The 18,311-nt window shown below is 31.8% G+C and overlaps 1 protein-coding gene across 6 annotated transcripts in view; it reads right to left on the bottom strand.

Moving 5' to 3' along the window:
• Window positions 1-18,311, bottom strand: part of LOC106881289 (neuroglian) — a 139,766-nt gene that overhangs the window by 104,170 nt on the left and 17,285 nt on the right. For all 6 annotated transcript variants that reach the window (XM_089352510.1, XM_089352511.1, XM_089352513.1 and 3 more), the window contains exon 2: window positions 2,789-2,961. The gene's annotated coding sequence lies outside the window, so the exon portion shown is untranslated. The remainder of the gene's footprint in view (window positions 1-2,788; window positions 2,962-18,311) is intronic.

The following is an 18,311-nucleotide window of genomic DNA, read 5'->3' as shown; positions in this document are numbered from 1 at the left end:
TGGTGAACACTATTAGAGTAAAATTGGGCACAGATGTGGCTGAATAGTTAATTATTTTACATTACAATTATGAAGCTCTGAGTTTGATCTCTGCACAGCATCTTGAGTTAAGGCTTTCTGCTATAACCTCAAGTCAACCTAATCTTTGTAAGTGAAATTGGGTGCATAGAAACTATGTGGAAGCTTGCTGAACGAATTGTACATGTAATTCAAAAGAGCCAGCCTTGTCACAGTGTTACAGTGACTTTACCTGATTATGTTAAGGGTACATGTGTATGTGGAATACTCAGTCACTTGCATTATAATACAAGCAGAAGATTCCACTGATCAAAAATTGGAATATTCAGTATTGAAACTAATGCAAGATTTTGAAGGCTTATGGTGACTGGATTTCAAGAACTAGTGTTTTAATTTCGGGTTGAATAGGCATTGTGAATGAAGAAAGTATTCTTCCTTTTATTCTTTTACTTGTTTCAGTCATTTGACTGTGGTCATGCTGGAGCACCACTTTTTCTTTTAGTCGAGCAAATCGACACAGGACTTATTCTTTGTAAGCCTAGTACTTATTCTATCAGTTTCTTTTTGCCGAACCGCTAAGTTACGGGAACGTAAACACACCAGGATCGCATGTCAAGCGATGTTGGGGGAAGAAACACAGACACACATATACACATATATATGACGGGGCTTCTTTCAGTTTCCGTCTACCAAATCCACTCACAAGGCTTTGGTCGGCCCGAGGCTATAGTAGAAGACACTTGCCCAAGGTGCCACACAGCGGGACTGAACCCGGAACCATGTGGTTGGTAAGCAAGCTACTTACCACACAGCCACTCCTGCGCCTATATGTTACTCTTTTTTACCAGTTACCTTCATAACAATCAGTCAAGCCTTGTGTTATTAAAAAAAACAACTCAAAACAAAAAGAAGTTTATTTATGTAGGGTAATATAGATGACTATAATATTTTCTACTCTAGGCACAAGTCCTGAAATTTTGGGGAGGGCAGGCAGTCAATTAGATCGACTCCAGTACGCAACTGGTACTTAATTTATCAACCCAAAAAGGAAAGGCAAAGTCGACCTTGGCGGAATTTGAACTCAGAATGTCAAGACAGACAAAATACCGCTAAGCATTTCGTCTGGCATGCTAACGTCTCTGCCAGTTTGCCACTTTATAGATGACTATAATAGAAGAACTCTGAACAATATTAATTTCAGTATCTAATTTCTCTCATTTTCATTTTGAGTTTTGGGTTGGGTCTTCTAATGATCTCTCTATGCCCCCGAAAGTTACCTGTAAATACACTGAGATTGATGTAATTTAATATGCTCACTCCTTTCAATAACTGACCTAACTAATATGTCAAATATTGTATCTATGTAAATTATAATTATTCATTTTATAGAACTAGCTGTGTGGTAAGTAGCTTGCTTACCAACCACATGATTCTGGGTTCAGTCCCACTGCGTGGCACCTTGGGCAAGTGTCTTCTACTATAGCCTCGGGCTATAGTGAGTAGATTTGGTAGACGGAAACTGAAAGAAGCCCATCGTATATATGTATATATATGTATGTGTGTGTGTGTGTATATGTTTGTGTGTGTATATGTTTGTGTGTGCATATGTTTGTGTGTGTATATGTTTGTGTGTGTATATGTTTGTGTGTCCTGTTTGTCTCCCCAACATCGCTTGACAACCGATGGTGGTGTGTTTACGTCCCCGTAACTTAGCAGTTCGGCAAAAGATACCGATAGAAGAAGTACTAGGCTTACAAAGAATAAGTCCTGGAGTCGATTTGCTCGACTAAAGGTGGTGCTCCAGCATGGCCACAGTCAAATGACTGAAACAAGTAAAAGAGTAAAAAGAGTAAAAAGAGTAATTATTTGTTAGATGGGCACAGGTGTGGCTGTGTGGTAAAAAGTTTGCTTCTTGACCATATGGTTCCAGGTTCAATTTCACTGCATGGTACCTAGGGTATGTATCTTCTACTATAGCCCCAGGCTGACCAAAGTCTTGTGAGTGGATTTAGTAGATGGAAACTGAATTATACATGTGTGTGTTTGGTTTGTTTACATCTCTGTAAAGAAGAGACCAGAATAAGTACCAGTATTTAAAAAATACTGGAGGCGATTTGATCAACTAAAACCCTTGAAGGTGGTGCTCCAGCATGGTTGCAGTCTAATGACTGATACAAATAAAAGATAAAAGATACACAAAGCCATATATCTAGGTGGAAGAAACCGTTGATTAAATCAATTCAGTATTTGATTTGTATTTTGATCTATAGACTCTAGAAAGATGAAAGATTAAGTCTACCTCACCAAAATTTGAACTCAGAATATAAAACATTTTGTTCACTGCTCTACTAATTCTGCCATCTACTAACCTTTCATAAAACAAATATCAATAATAACAGTCTTTACATTTTTTAAAATAATCATAAAAGAAAGCTAATGTTGCTGTCATAAATTCATGTAAATCTTAATGAAATTTCTATTAACAATGTGTCTTGAAGAGAATTTAGTTATAAATAATAGCTTATAATACATTGAATAAAAAATTCCTTTGATAGTAAAAAGGCAAAAATCTACCTGTAAGACATGAATCGCATATCTTCTGTAACTGAGAATTATAGCTGAATCCTCTTTGAGAATACTTCATTAATAAAGATTTATTTACATATTTCTCAATGCTTCTACGTTTGCATACTAAATATAAGTAAATCTTGATTATTTCATTTATTTGAAAATAACAATTAAGAAGAAAAATGTTAATGTTTCAACTTACCAAAAAATCAAAACCTTATTAGGTATTAAAAGGTTCATAAATCCTTCAGAATGCAAAGAATATGTTCAGAATAAGAAAACCATTCCAGTCAAATAAGAATCCTTTTTTAAAATTTAGAATGTTGGTTTCAATTAAAATAATTTAAACAAAGTAATATCCAGGATTATATGCACCTGCAATGAAAAAAAAGTACATGACCATTAATTATTTAGAAAATTTATGATCTTTTTATGAAATTAAGTATTTATCACAATGATATTGGATGTAGTGGAGATAGGAAAACACTAATATTGAACTTAATTTAAGCTTTTTCTCACTTTAGTCAATTTAACTAAAAAATTCACTACAGCAGTTATCCATCATCATAATGTAAATTGCCAGTAAGAAAGGTAACCAGCCATACCACCAACTATTTCAAATGCAAATGCAAATAATCACAAACTTTTGAGTGTGTGTAGGGGGAAGGGGGAGGGAGAAAGAAAGAGTGGAGAAAGAGAGAGAAGGAGAGAATGAAGAAAAAATCTGCTTAATGAGTGTGTACGAAGCATGATACTGTGTGGAGATAAAATGTTTAATGAGTAGAGAAAAAGTGCAGTAACTGTATATATATATATATATACAATAGCAAACACTTTTAGTCTGTTATTGGCATATCATTTACATACATATATGTATTATATATTTTAGTATTAGGTAAATACTTATAAATAAGCATTTTATAAACATGAAGGAAAAATTTTTTCTTCTCAAAGTCCATTACATGATACCTAAAATCTTGTTGCATGTCCCCTAAAAATCATGACATATCACTGCTGTCATACATGTTATAGGTTCACAATCACTGAATTATAATAAGTTCTGCACTGTCAATTTATGAGGAAGGTTGAATGCAAGCAAATGACTTGATGAATCCATTTGCATATACAGTGTTTATAGAGAAGAATCATATGTGTTAGGTAAATGTGATGGAAGGTACTGAAGAAGATCAAAGTGGAAGTGATAACTTTAATCTATACTCACTTCCAGTAAACATTCTATTTTTGACTTTCTCTGTAGCTCCCTGTCTTTCTTATATGGATTTTATGAAGTATATTATTTTGATTGTGAATACTTAACCTACTTGATTATTTCTATTTTCTAATTCATACTTATCTCCATCACAACTTTTATCACTTACGTCATTTATTACTTAGAACATCTATTGCTTATACAGACACTTATTATTGGTCACCGCCTGTCTAAAGAGATGATGGGAATTTCCTTTTTTTTCCTCTTCTTCTTCTTTCTCCCTTCCTCTTTCCACTTCACACCCACTTATCTCAGCATCAACCTATTGACTTTAATTTTCATATCCTGGGATTGTCTCAAATTAGTTAATTACTCACATCGACTAATCTAACAATTTTCATACTACTACTACTACTACTACTACTACTACTACTACTACTACCTCCCACTACCACCACCACTACAACAACAACGACATTATTCTTCAACATAGGCAAGCAACAGGTTGCTCAAATTCAACTAACTTTCTGTTTGTATTGATCTGTGCACGTGTGTTATCAAAACAACCTATCAACAACAAAAATAGCACAAGAAATTATTGGAGTAAACCTTACTTCCCTTTTAGAAGATATTGGGAAATTAGAACATGGTTGTAATAGGTCATTGGGTACAACTGGAAATTTTGTCTTACAGATCTCCTGCTACTGTAGTGAGCTATACTATTCCATAGTACTTTATGTCATTATCTAACAGAAGGGCAACCTTGAGAATGCAGAACTATGATTAAAGGCATGTCTAGCTGTGACCATCATGTCTTTTTTTTTCAGACAGTGTATCTAGGATTACATTATCCAACATATCCTACTTTTTTAAAGACAATGTTGGATATTTGGTCTCTATTTCTTGCAGGGTGAGCAACTGCATAGAGGATCTCTTGTTTGTTCATCATTATTATTTTTATTGGTGGTAGGTCTTTGTAGCTGAGGAAGATTTCCTCCTAGTATGTGATGAATCTAATATGTAATGGGCTGTTGTTCACACTAACCATGACAAGCAGTGGCATGTCATGTAAAATTAAAAAATCCAGATCCCATTTCCATGTGTTACTTGAAGAATAATTAAAAACTCTAAGAGGCAGTAGTAACTCTTTCATTAAAGGGACAGTGATACACAGGCTTGAGTATCAAATTTGTCACATTTTAGTTTAATTTACCAGCACCACCACAATTATTTTATACATTGTTTGATAGTCAAGTTTGGTTTACACCATTTGACCAATTTCTGGATAAGGTGAAGAATTTCCTTAATAAAATAAATTATGGACAGTGACTTTTGAATCCATTGAATGATATTTTAAAGTTGCTAGATGAGAATACTGTTTTAAGATAATTTTTTAAAAATTGAATATGCTTAATATTAAATGTAAAATGTGATTCTTTCATATCATGCAAAAATTAATTAACTAAAGTTTCACCAAATTAATTAACTAAACTTTATATTGCAGACTTATCCAACAATAGTGACAATGGCTTAATAATTTTATTAAAGGCACAGATGACTGACTGTTATGTTTGAATTATTGTTTATGAATAATTAGAGCAATGTTTAACATTCTGAATGACTAAGCATATGGATTCAGAAAAAAAAAAAAAAGCTTTCACTCTATCCCTTATTGCATACTTGCAATATTGATAAATTAAAAAATTTTTAAACTTAGAAGTTGAATTTGATGTTTTCGAGTTGGATGTGTTTGAAAAAGCTTATACAAAAAAAAAAAATCATGGAAATTTATCAATATACAAAGAGAAAAAAAATAATAGTCATCTTTGTTCTGACTTTATGAATAGCTGCATCATAATCTGCTTTGAAGTTTTCTGTTTGAATTAATTTGCTTTCTTACTTCAAAAGAAAAAGAAAAAAATCAGGAAACTCCCTAAAGGTAGAAATATCAATGCTAACATTCAAGTGGAAAGTCATCAAAGCTAATGGATAAACATAAAAAAGATGTAACATAACCTTAAAGTAATAAACTACAGAGGAGTTTACTGTACTGAGTACTAGATAAATAATTAATAAATCTCCTGTAGGATTACTATAATACTATATTAATCATTGTTCAATCAACTAGATCCAAGCTTAATTAATTAGCTTTAACTAATTTCCACCTACAATTTAGACTATTTAGACATTTGCATCAATACTTTATGTCTTATCCAAAAGATATAGTTGATATGATGTCAATTCAAATTGAGATCCTTTGTTATGACAGACACTGTTGATGTTGAATTCATTTCACAGGCAACCAATAATTTTAAGAAGAAGAATTTTAAAACAAGCTGTTACTATGTAAACTTAATATGAAAATGATGAAGAAATTATAACAACAACACTATTTGATGGGTAGAAATCTAGAAGTTTTCTTTATCCACTGGAAAATAGTAATCATCATTTCACGTACACTTTTCAATAATGGCAAGAGCTGAATGAGTGTTCTGAGGCAGTGTTTTATGGTCGTATACAGTAATCAGTAGAATATACAGTTAAATGGAAGTTATCAATACAAAATGATATTGGTAGAACATATTGATGATGTGTAAGAAGGTGCCAATATTTTTTTTCCTACAAAAATAATGGCTTTTGCCTGTTTTAAGCACATTAATCTTTTTGGCAACAAGACAACATCAGATAGATTGTCATGTTACAAATGAAATAAAGCAAAAATAATATGGTATAAGTCTTGAAAACAAACTAAATTGAAGCAAGCTTAGAAAATATCTCCAAAATGAGAGAAAATAAGTCCCTATAAGCAACAGATGAGGCTGAAATAGTATCACTATATAGGAAGTAAAAATTTTAAATCATAATAAGAAAATATATCTTGTATCAGAGATTATGTACAGAACATGTTTTCAGTGAACTGAAGGTTTATTAATGAAATGAAATCACATTATGAGGATGGCATATCTATCTCAAAGACATTAATGTAATCTACAGTGACACTGGCAAAATATATCTGTTATGGGTTTAATATACATCTAAATTTCAACTGTTCTTTGAAGAAAATGGTCTACAATAAATGATAAATACATTCATTGAAAAATAAAGAACACATTCGCCCTTTAATATATCAAAATTAATCTATAAATATAAAGGAAACTATTAATTACTTGAATTGTTCTATTTTGCCATCAAATGAAAAATGGATCAGTTATTGTGTTAATCTACAAGTGTTCAATATTTCGATAGAAAATCATCATCATCATCGTTTAACAGCCATTTTCCATGTTGGCATGGGTTGGATGGTTTGATTGAGGTCTAGAGAGCCAGTGGCTGCACCAGGCTTCAATCTGATCTGGCAATGTTTCTATGGCTGGATGCCCTTCCTAATACCAACCAGTCCGGGAGTGTAGTGGGTGCTTTTTATGTGCCACCGGCACAGAAGCCAGTCAGGCTGGCCTTGCGTCGATCGTGTTTGGATAGTGATTTTTACGTGCCACCAGCACAGGTGCCAGTCAGGGGGTGCTGGCATTGGCCATGTTTGGATGGTGCTGTTTACGTGCCACTGGCATGGGAGACAATCAGGGGGTACTGGCATTGGCCACGTTTGGATGGTGCTGTTTATGTACCATCGGGCATGGGAGCCAGTCAGGGGGTACTGGTATCAGCCACGTTTGGATGGTGCTTTTTACATGCCACTGGTATGGGAACCAGTCAGGCAGACCTGGCATAGACCACGTTTGGAGGGTGCTTTTTATGATGGCACGGGAATCAGTCAGGGGGCACTGGCCACAGACACAGTGCCTTTGATACTGAAATAACAAAGTTTCTCTTTACAAGTACTACGTTGTTCTACTACTTTAAGGTCAAGTGTATAACAATATGTGCATTAAGCACCCATCTAATGAAATGTCACTTATCTATATACACAATTTCAGATAGATTCTTAGATGGTACTTTAAACTGTTAAGTGGAAACAACATCTGTTTGAACAGAATATATATTTTATTGCCTGGATTTCTATATTAACCTCTCTCGCTCCCCCAGTAGTCTTATTTTATAGGAAGGAACGCGTTTGATAATCAATTTCTTTTTCTAAGAAACATCACACGAAATAACAACCTGACAGTTTATGTATCTTTTATTTTTCACTTGTTTCAGTCAATGGGCTGCGGCCATGCAGAGGCATCACCTTGAAAGAGTTTAGTCAAACAAATAGACCCCAGTACTCATTTTTTTAAAGCCTGGTACTTAATCTATTAGATCCTTTCGCTGAACCACTAAGTTACAGGTTGTAAAAAAGTCAACACTGGTTATCAAACAGTATGAATAAACACACACACACACACACACACATTTCACATGCAAAAAATCTGTTAGGTTGTTGTTTCAATGTAATGCTGTTTGAAAAATAAAAAAAAAACAGAAGTTGATTATCAAAATAGTTTCTATAAAATGAGATTATTGATTTATTTAAATGGTTCAAAGATGACAAGCAAAGGGATTTTAGGCAAATACAGGAGGTATAAAAATATATGCCATAGTTTAGTTTTTGCTAGCTTTTTAAAAATATAGCAACTAATCTGAATGCAGAGATAATCACTAATTTAATCCTATACTTTACTTAAGTATTGTTTTATTTTTTAGACAGATGAGGGAATAATATTGTGAAAGGGGGCAGAGAAAATAGAAAGAAAAAAAAAATAATAATGATTACTACATCATTGAATAGTTTTGATGTTGGCATAAAAGAAAACAAGCAACAAGAACAAGTAAAAAATAAATAATAAAATAATTGGGATAAAGTTTCAATGTTTTTAGAATATATATATATATATATATATATATATATATATATATATTATCATCATTTTACAGATTTCCATGTTGTCATAAGTTGGCTGGGTTATTTCTGTCTGAGTCAGTTTCAGACTCACTGCATTCTGATTCTGAGACATGTCTTGCTTTTATGCTCTATTTTTGGCATGGTTTCAATGGTTCAATGGATTCTATGGATTCCTAACATTAAGTGCTTTACAGAGTCTAGAGAGTACATTTTATCGTGAGAGGTTGTATTATATCTGGTAAGATTTAAAGGTTCCTCTGTAGCTTGTGCTGCGTCCGTTCATTCTTTCATCAGTACCAAGAGGGTTGTCTTCTTTCTGGAACACTAAAGGAATCACTTCTCTATGCTGTCTGTATAGTCATTCTTGTCTTTCTTATACAACTGGGTGGGAAGAGAGTGAGGGTGAGGAGGTGACAAAAGAGTAAAAGAAGGATCAGTATGACAGGAATGAGAGGTAGAGAGAGGAGACAGTAAAGGAAGAGAGATAGAGAAAGAGGGTGAGAGACAGATAGATAGACAGATGATAGAGAGAGCAAAGGAGAGCGAGAGAGAGAGAGATACATGATTGTTTTTTTGAAAGAAATGGAACAGAATCAGCATTATGGAGGAAGAGTGACAGGTGATAGAAGAGGAAATAGTGAAGGTGTGATAGAGAGTGAGAGAGTGTAATGGATGTTGACAATGAATGGCAGAGGAGTATGTAAGAGAGAGAAAGAGGAAGTGATAGGCAGCAACATAAAATATTTGAAGGCCATTTTATAGAAGACAATATTTTGATAGCAATTTCTTTATGCTTTTTAGAAATTATTAAGCTTAGAAAATTGAATTTAACAGTTGGCTGTCTCATCTAATTATATTTTAGGTATAGATTACAAAGCTTTGTCTTCTTGCATTTTGTTACAAACCCCAAGAAAACTTTCTAAAATTTAAACCAACTAACATTTGAGTAATTTCCCTTGTGTTTCAAGAAACCAAATGTTTTAAAAATATTTTTTGTGATTATGATATTTTTAGTTAGTTAGGTTGTTCTAGTCTTTTGATTACTGTCAAACATTGACTGTAAAATCGTTTCTTCTGAGAGAGGTTCTAAAAATGAATTTTTAGATGAATCTTGAATCATAAAATTCAAAGATGAAATCCTAAATCTCTTCTTCTAAGATGAGTCTCAACTTTTTATATCATCAATAAAGAAATGAAAAGAAAACGGCTTCTTGCTAATCCAATTCTTTTCTGGTATTAAATATTGATTTTTTTCTTTCTATGTCAGAGGAATTTTAAGTCAGTGATTTTGAGATGTAATCAAGTGTTAAGACACCACTTTATGAAACAGAAGTGTGAGTGTGTGTGTTTGAGAGAGAGAGAGAGAGAGGGAGAGAGAGAGAGAGAGAGAGGGAGAGAGAGAGAGAGAGAGAGAGTGGGTGGGGAGAGAGAGAGATATGCATAAAATATGATATCAATATTTCAATATTTACAATAAATAAATAACAAGATTAATGAGAGCCAAATAAAAGTCTAGAAAGGATATTAAAATAGTTTAATCTGTATAACAAGAATAACCAATATATTGTCAACGTTCTGATAAATTGTCATTATCCTTAGTGATGCTATTGTAAAAGAATTTGGTGTGAGATTTTATGTGAATGTATAAGAAAATGATTTACAAAAGTAAACAGTCTTTCTGTGGGGCCTGGTAAACCAGTTTTGGTCTTCTGTCATGTATGTTCTATTGTATTTATGTTTCTAATAGCTTTTGGGAAAAACATGAGTAATACAACTTCCATTTTTTTTCTATAATTTTAGAAGTCAAAAAAAGAACCACACATAAGGAAGGAGTTATGGCATTTAGATGTTTTATTAATATCAGCTGTGTGCATGTGTATGTGCATGCAGGAAGGAGTGAGAGTGAAAGGGATGAGAAGAGAAAGATCACCAAATAAATTTTAAAGAACTGTCCAAGTGAATTCTTAGTGGGTAAAACAAGAAGAGAACTTCAATCTGCTTTTTAATTTATAATTTAATGTTTTTAAATAATTAAGTTGAAGGACCTCCAAGACCAGTGCATGAAAGGGAAGAGGCTATCTGACCCAAATGTTTGCAAAAGAGTGGACTTCACTACTGTCACTGAAGTACCTAGCAGTGTACATAATCCAAGTGACAGATTAAATCTACTACTGTCCACTGCAACTACAATGAATGAAGTCTCATGTGTCATCATAATTTAATGTTTGTCTTCCATGCTAGTATGGGTGGACAGTTTGACAGGATGGCTATGTTGAGCTTCAATGTCTGCTTTGGCATAGTTTCTATAACTGGATGCTTTTCCTAATGCCCTGAGTGCATTATTTTTTTGAGACACAGGCACTAGTGAGGTCACCAAATAACTTGCAAGACAAAGAAAAAGCCCCTCAACAGAGTGGGGTTGTAGTAGAGAGAGAGAGGGTGTCTTTATGCCAGGTGGTGAGAGGTTGAAGTATGATTGCTATCACTCTGTTGCTTATGACGATGAGGGTTCCAGTTGATCTGTTCAATGGAACAGTCTGCTCATAATATTAATGTGCAAGTGGCTGAGCATTCCATGTGACAAGGAATGTGACAAGGCTGGCCCTTTGAATTACAGGTACAATTCATTTTTGCTAGCTGAGTAGACTGGAGCAATATGAAATAAAGTGTCTTGCTCAAGGATACAATGCACCACTAGGAATCAAACTTATGACCTTATGATCATAAACTGAGTACCCTAATCACTAAACCATGTGCCTTCACTCTGAAGTATGATACAGGAACAGGCATAGGCGTCTTGCTGTAGAGGAGATACATAGCCAGCCAGCATTATATAAGGGTGCATGGGAGTAGCTGCAAGGAAAACAAAGATGGTGGTGATGAGGTGTCAGAGTGCATTTTCAAGATACAAAAAGGTAAGAGAATACAGACTACAAAAATGAAAGAAACTTGTTCCTTATCCAAACCAGTTTAGACCCTAGTGGTTATATTTCAGAGATCAAGTCACATTATCTATATTCTATTTAGTTTCTAATATTAGCTATCCCTCACTAATTTCTATTGAATTTTAGATATGTACATATGTGTGTGTGAGTGTATGTATGCAATTATCATACAATTCTTTGTAGGGTTAAATAATAACTTCATGGCTTTATAAATACTTCCTATATTTAGAAATATGAATAAACAAACAATACACATTATCATTTAGTTCATTCATTAAAACTTTATTTCATTTTATATGTTTCAAAATTTAATGCTGCACATTTATCTAATATTGTGTAGAATTAATACTGTTTGGTTTCAAGTCATTGTTGACTGAGGCTGTGTTCAAAGGTGCCTATGATCATTCTGTCTTATTTTCAGGTATAGAGTATACTCAGGTATAGGACTATATTATTAAATGTGTCCTTACTTTATTTTAGATGGTAGAGTATGATTTGCAGGAGATTTGGCTGCTTTTTCCAGCAGGTCAAGCAGCCACATAAAGTTTCATTGTTGACCTTTTTGAAGAAGTAAAATAGTGAAATGGATAAGGATTTGATCTCATTATTTATTATTTTCCTTTCCAGTTTATCTAGTAGGTTAACTGGTATCAGATTGTCCAGGAATATTATCTGTGATAAACAAGTGATCTAAGCAAGAGTATATTTATCTCTCATCTATTATATAAATACTAGAGACCCAAAATTTTGAACATACAGCAGTCAGCTATCAGAATATCTCTGGTTTTACCCCATGTTTAAAAAGAAAATCATCTTAATGAACTCTTAGCATTATTTTCTAAACCTAAAATAATTTGTTCTTTTTATCTTGTGTAACTGTACATTAGTGTGATAAATACTATTAGATTGGTACATAAAATAGTAGCTGTACAATATAAATGTAACTTCATCAGTTGTCTTGTTATCTCAAATAACTGGTTACATATATGGTACAATCAAAATTTAAAATTGAGGAGCATTTACATATTTATTGTGAACAGTAGGCAGGATATCTAATTGATGTCCAAGGACTTCAGTTCAACAATTTGTCATCAAAGTTGTTACTGTAGTAGTAGTAGTAGTAGTAGTAGTAGTAGTAGTAGTAGTAGTAGTAAAACCAGTAACCATAAAACCTAGTAGTTATAGAATGCAATGGTCATCAGAGGTTGTGAGAAGTCCTGCTGATATTGACAACTAAACTATAATAACATATAGCAGGAATAAGTGATGATTGAAATAATATTTCAACAATTGAAGATACATTTGGAATAGACAGAATATTTTGATAAGCTTATTTCAACAACTGTTCACATATTTAATACATATATAATTTAACAGAGGTAGTAGTAAACCTAATCAATTCAACAGCCTCTTTTTCAGCTTAAATTTGGAATTTCTCATTTTATTTGATATTAACCAGAAATACAAGTTTCCACTTTAACAGATCTAATAATGAAACTATAATTTGATATCAATAAATTTTCTCTTTTTCCAATATGTAGCTATTCTAAGTGTTATTGTGGGAACACATTTGGTAAGAACCAAATGCTTGAATATCTGACCGATATTTTCATGTAAATCAAAAACTCCCATTTTAAGTATTTGAAGTAATTTAAAATATTTGTTAAGATAAATTGGCATGATTTTTTGTTAGAAATAGCAGCCAAATCTCTTTAAAATTACACTCTACTCTCTTTTAAAAAAACAGGGATATATTGAATAATGAAGACGGGTACGCTACAAACTAAAATTTAGAATTGGATAAAGTAAAGAGAAAGTAACAAGGTTTCCATAGTCTACTTAAAATTATATTGACTGTTTCATCCACAATACTTTTTGGTAAATTAGATTACAACAAAACAAATGAAACAATAGCACCCTGCTCATACAGGTTTTTTAAAACTGTACAAAAAATATTTTATGAAAGATAATAGTTAATATCAATAAAACATGAGAACTTAACTCTTAAAACAAGCAAGGAAGCCATAATATATTACTGTCTATTATAATTCACTGTAATTTACTATTTCCATTATGTGAACAATATGTGTTCTTTCTCATTAATGACATGTCAAAGTTCTAACACATTTTAAATAGGTTGTAGAGTAACTAGATTAATGTAGTTTTAAAGAATAAATTTACATTCTTATATTTTTGAGAGGAACTGAATATCTGACTAGTTTAAACATGAGAATAAATCCAATTATTAGTAACCTTCAACATCTAATAACTTTGATCACTTGATATTTCCTCTATTTTAAAACCCTGAGTAATTCCATTTGAATATTTTGTGTTGAAATCTACACACTCAACACAGATGTACATCTTTGCTCATCGTTTTACATATTTAACACTAAAAATTATTCTAGTAACATTAGAAGGGTAAAATTTCTGAAATTCATTTTTCACATTAATTTGGGTGTGTGTCTAAATGCTTGTATGTGTGCTTGTGTATTCTATTTTATATTCATTTTTCTCTTTGTTATAGGTTAGATGCTTTTGCAAATGTCTGAATTTGCATAAATTTGTTCCTTAGGTATTTATGTCTAAATGCCTTTTCTAATGCCAAATACTCTCAATACTTTTGTAAAATGAATCCTTATTTTTTATCAATATGTGCTGTAGTCTACTGAAAGTTTCTTTATCTATATTTCTATCTTTGTATGGTTTTTAACTTTAATTATGCACTGACAAAAAGGAAAAAAAATCTACATTCTATACGACTGATAATTAATATTTAAGGCAGAAATTAAATTTTTGTAACATAAGGATTATAGTTTATTGAATCAATATCAGAAAATTAATAGTACTTATTTAAATCCTTCAGAAAAATTTGTACTCAGATTTTAACATTAACTAGGTACAACCATGTATAATAAGGTATTTAGTCTAGTGCCCTACTATTTAAATATAAATAGTTAGACATAACCAAATATTGTAAAGTATTTAATTTAGTGTCCTATGTTCTCAAAGTAGGAAACAATCAAATATTGTAAGGCAAGTCTAGTACCCTACTATTTTAACATAACTAAATGTAACCACATACTGTATGGCATTTAGTTCAGTGCATTATCATTTTAACATAGTTAGACACAATCATATACTGTAAGACATTTAGTCTTACTACTTGACTATGTTTACATAGACACAAACAAATATTGTAAGGCATTTAGTCTAGTGCCCTCCTATTTTAATGTATTTAAACATTTAGTCAGGTGCTACATTATTTGCACTAACTTGATTCCTTTAATGAATAATATTAATAGCATTTTTTTTTTAACTAAGTAGAGGCATGGTTGTGTGGTTAAGAAGTTTCCTTAGCAGCTATATGTTTGAGTTCAATACCATAGTATGACACCTTAAGCAAGCGTCTTCTACTATAGACTCAGGTTGGTCAAAGCATTGCAAATAAAATTTGGTAGACAGAAACTGTTTGGAAACTAGCTGGGACTTATGTTTCTGGATGATAGTCTTAATAATTTGTTGCTTAGGATACCTTTAAAGGAATTAACTCTGTTGGGCCAAGTCTCAAGTATGAGGACAACTTGTTCCCTTCTTACTAATCTTGGAAGCTCTGAAATAAAGATCACGGGCATAGCTCCATCCTCAATATATATATATATATATATATATATATATATATATATATATATATATATATATATATATATATATACATATACATATACATATATATATATATATATATATATATATATATATATATATATATATATATACATATACATATACATATATATATATATATATATATATATACATATATATATATATATATACATATATATATACATATATATACATATATACATATATACATATATATATATATATATATATATATATATATATAATACAAAGAATATATATGCATGTATACACACATATATGTACATACTTACATCTACATGTGTATATAAATGCATATCAGGGTACAGGACGTTAGAACAGTGAACTACAGACAACGGAATGAACACACAGGAAAACATATATATATATATATATATATATATATAAACAACCTAGAACTTTGATCTAGAAGTATGCTGAAATACTTATAGCTGTCTTTTGATGAAGTCATGTTTGTCTCTTTGTCAATTCAAGGAGCATATTCACAACTAGTTAGGTACACATTTTTTGGGAAGTCATTTACTGCCCTCATCACAGTCTCTTGTCACATTGTCTTATGTTCACTGATCTTTACCAAGTCACTCTCTGTTACATATTCACCAATCTCTATCTAGTCACTCTCTATCTCATGTTCACTTTCTGTTACATGTTCAGTGATCTCTATGATATCTTTACAAAAGGAGAGACAATGAATTAATGAAGAAAATAGACAAAATTTAAATAAAACTGTGGAAACACTAAAAAGAATACACACACCCACATATGCATACACAGACATACACTCATGTGCGACACAAGGATTTATAGAGCTTGTAGTATTAAATAGAAAGAGGTTTTTGAACATGAATAACAGACAAGTGCAAGTAGCTTTCCTAAAGATTAGATACTTATACCAAGTTGAACAAATCTATTATATATAAAATTAAGCATCTTACCAAGCGATAAAACAAAATATCTGCAGTGAATATATCTCAGTTATGTTTTGAGTATAAAACTATGAATGAACTTTCAAAACATCTCAGACTAAAAGGTCACACTATAGGCTAGGTATAGGCAACCTATTTATTGCTGTGTGCCTTAAATCAAGTCCATCACAAAAGTAATAATTCAACAAACATTATATGTAATACTGAAAGCACTAACATGTAATGTCAAGAAGTTCATAAAAATTTAATCAAGACAATGTGAAGTGAATGAGAGAGAAAGAAATGCTATTGCTTATGCAGAGCTGAAGTTAAAGATTGCTAAAAAAATTTTAGTAAAAAGCTGTGTTTATATAATAATGATTTTACACATGCCATACAAATAGTCACAATATTGGGCTACAAGTAATCCAAATACCACACACCACCCACGCCTGCTTATAGATAATGTGATCTATGCAGAATGATCAACATCTATACAGACATTGATTTTGAAATTAGAGAAATAATTACAAATATGTTTTCCCCAGAACTGGAATGAAATACATTAATGTAACATACAAAAAAAAGTATTAATAATATTCTACAATTCTGCAATTGTTAATAATCTAACAGGCACAGAAAGGTATTAAGCCTGATTATTCATTTGAAAAACAACTTTTATATTATTGATAAAGCTTACCTTGTACATATAATTAGAATGCAGTTTTGAAAATGGGTTCCCCCAAAAATTATATAATTTAGACATTTTTGTGTAAATACTCACACACACACATCAATAGTGCAAATTAAAATAAAATAATGAGGTTGAGAAATATTTAAAAAATAACTTAGATGTGTAAACAAACAAAAAAAAAAATTAATTTGAATGCTCTGCTTTTGTACTCTTTGTTGAAGAGTGTGTGATGAGCTGTACATTGCCGCCAATTTGTTGTTGTGGATGTTGAATCATGCATGACCTACACTATTTTGAATGTAGTCAATTTATGAATGAAAGTGCCCTACTATTAACACTGCGATGACTGTTCCTGTTGACAAACTACTACAATTTCGAGTGCTTTTTGAATCACAGTCACACTTCTCAGTTCAACTTTCTCACTATCTTAAGATTTTATTTCAGCCCTCCCCCTGTATTTTTTATTTTAACAAGCCACATGCTGAGATGATGCTACAAGTCATCCCGAATTACAAACTGAGACAGCATGTATTATTTTACCAATACAGTAATCATCAACATAACAATATGTCAACAAGCTTTCAGTAAATAGATTAGTTACAGAGCCAATATCTTTATGCACAACTAGCAGATTCATTCAAAATCATTTTATTTATTTAATTGCTTTAACACAAATTTAATTTATTTTTCTCTTGAAACCAGTTGATGGCTGATATTTTTGAAATATTTGCATCACAACAGCATTTGAATATATCAGTATCACTTTTGTTCTTCAGTTTTACAACTATCTTTGAAAGCTATCATGAGGTGGAATGGGTATGTAAATTTTATATTTGTACATGAATTGCATTTTATATTTTTCTCTGCATCACAATAATCTTCCTGATATTTGTGAGAAATGTTTTATTTTTAACTTGCTGACTTTGGGAATAGACATTTCCAACCCATCTATATGGAAATCAGACCATAACTTTGTCCAACCCATGCCAACATGAGCAATGGACATTAAATTAGGACAAAAGTTTAAAAGCTTGTTTCTGTGTTGTATGCAATATTAGACTAGTTACATCACAACTTATTGTTAAAAACCATCATGTCACCGGTCCTGAAGATACATTTTCCAACTATTATGCAAACACACACCAACCACAAATCACAGCCAAATTTCCTCAAATCACACCAAAAAAGGAAGGATGCATTAGACAATATAGCCCTAGACATATAAAAAAAGTGAGGTCACTGTTAGAATGTACTTGATCATAGGCATGCTCAATTAGGGCTAACCCAAGGTTAAACAACAACAACATTACTCAAGAGAATATGTAATAGAGCTTCATCTTCAAGTAGCTATGAAGATTCTGTTGAATTTTAGTTCTCCCAAGATGAACAGATTAAAATATAATTTTTTAGTAAGTTAAAGCAATATATATATATATCT

This window comes from Octopus bimaculoides, chromosome 5, assembly GCF_046866305.1.
Source record: "Octopus bimaculoides isolate indiv1 chromosome 5, ASM4686630v1, whole genome shotgun sequence".
NCBI lineage: Eukaryota > Metazoa > Mollusca > Cephalopoda > Octopoda > Octopodidae > Octopus > Octopus bimaculoides.
This window is presented reverse-complemented; position numbering and strand designations above follow the sequence as displayed.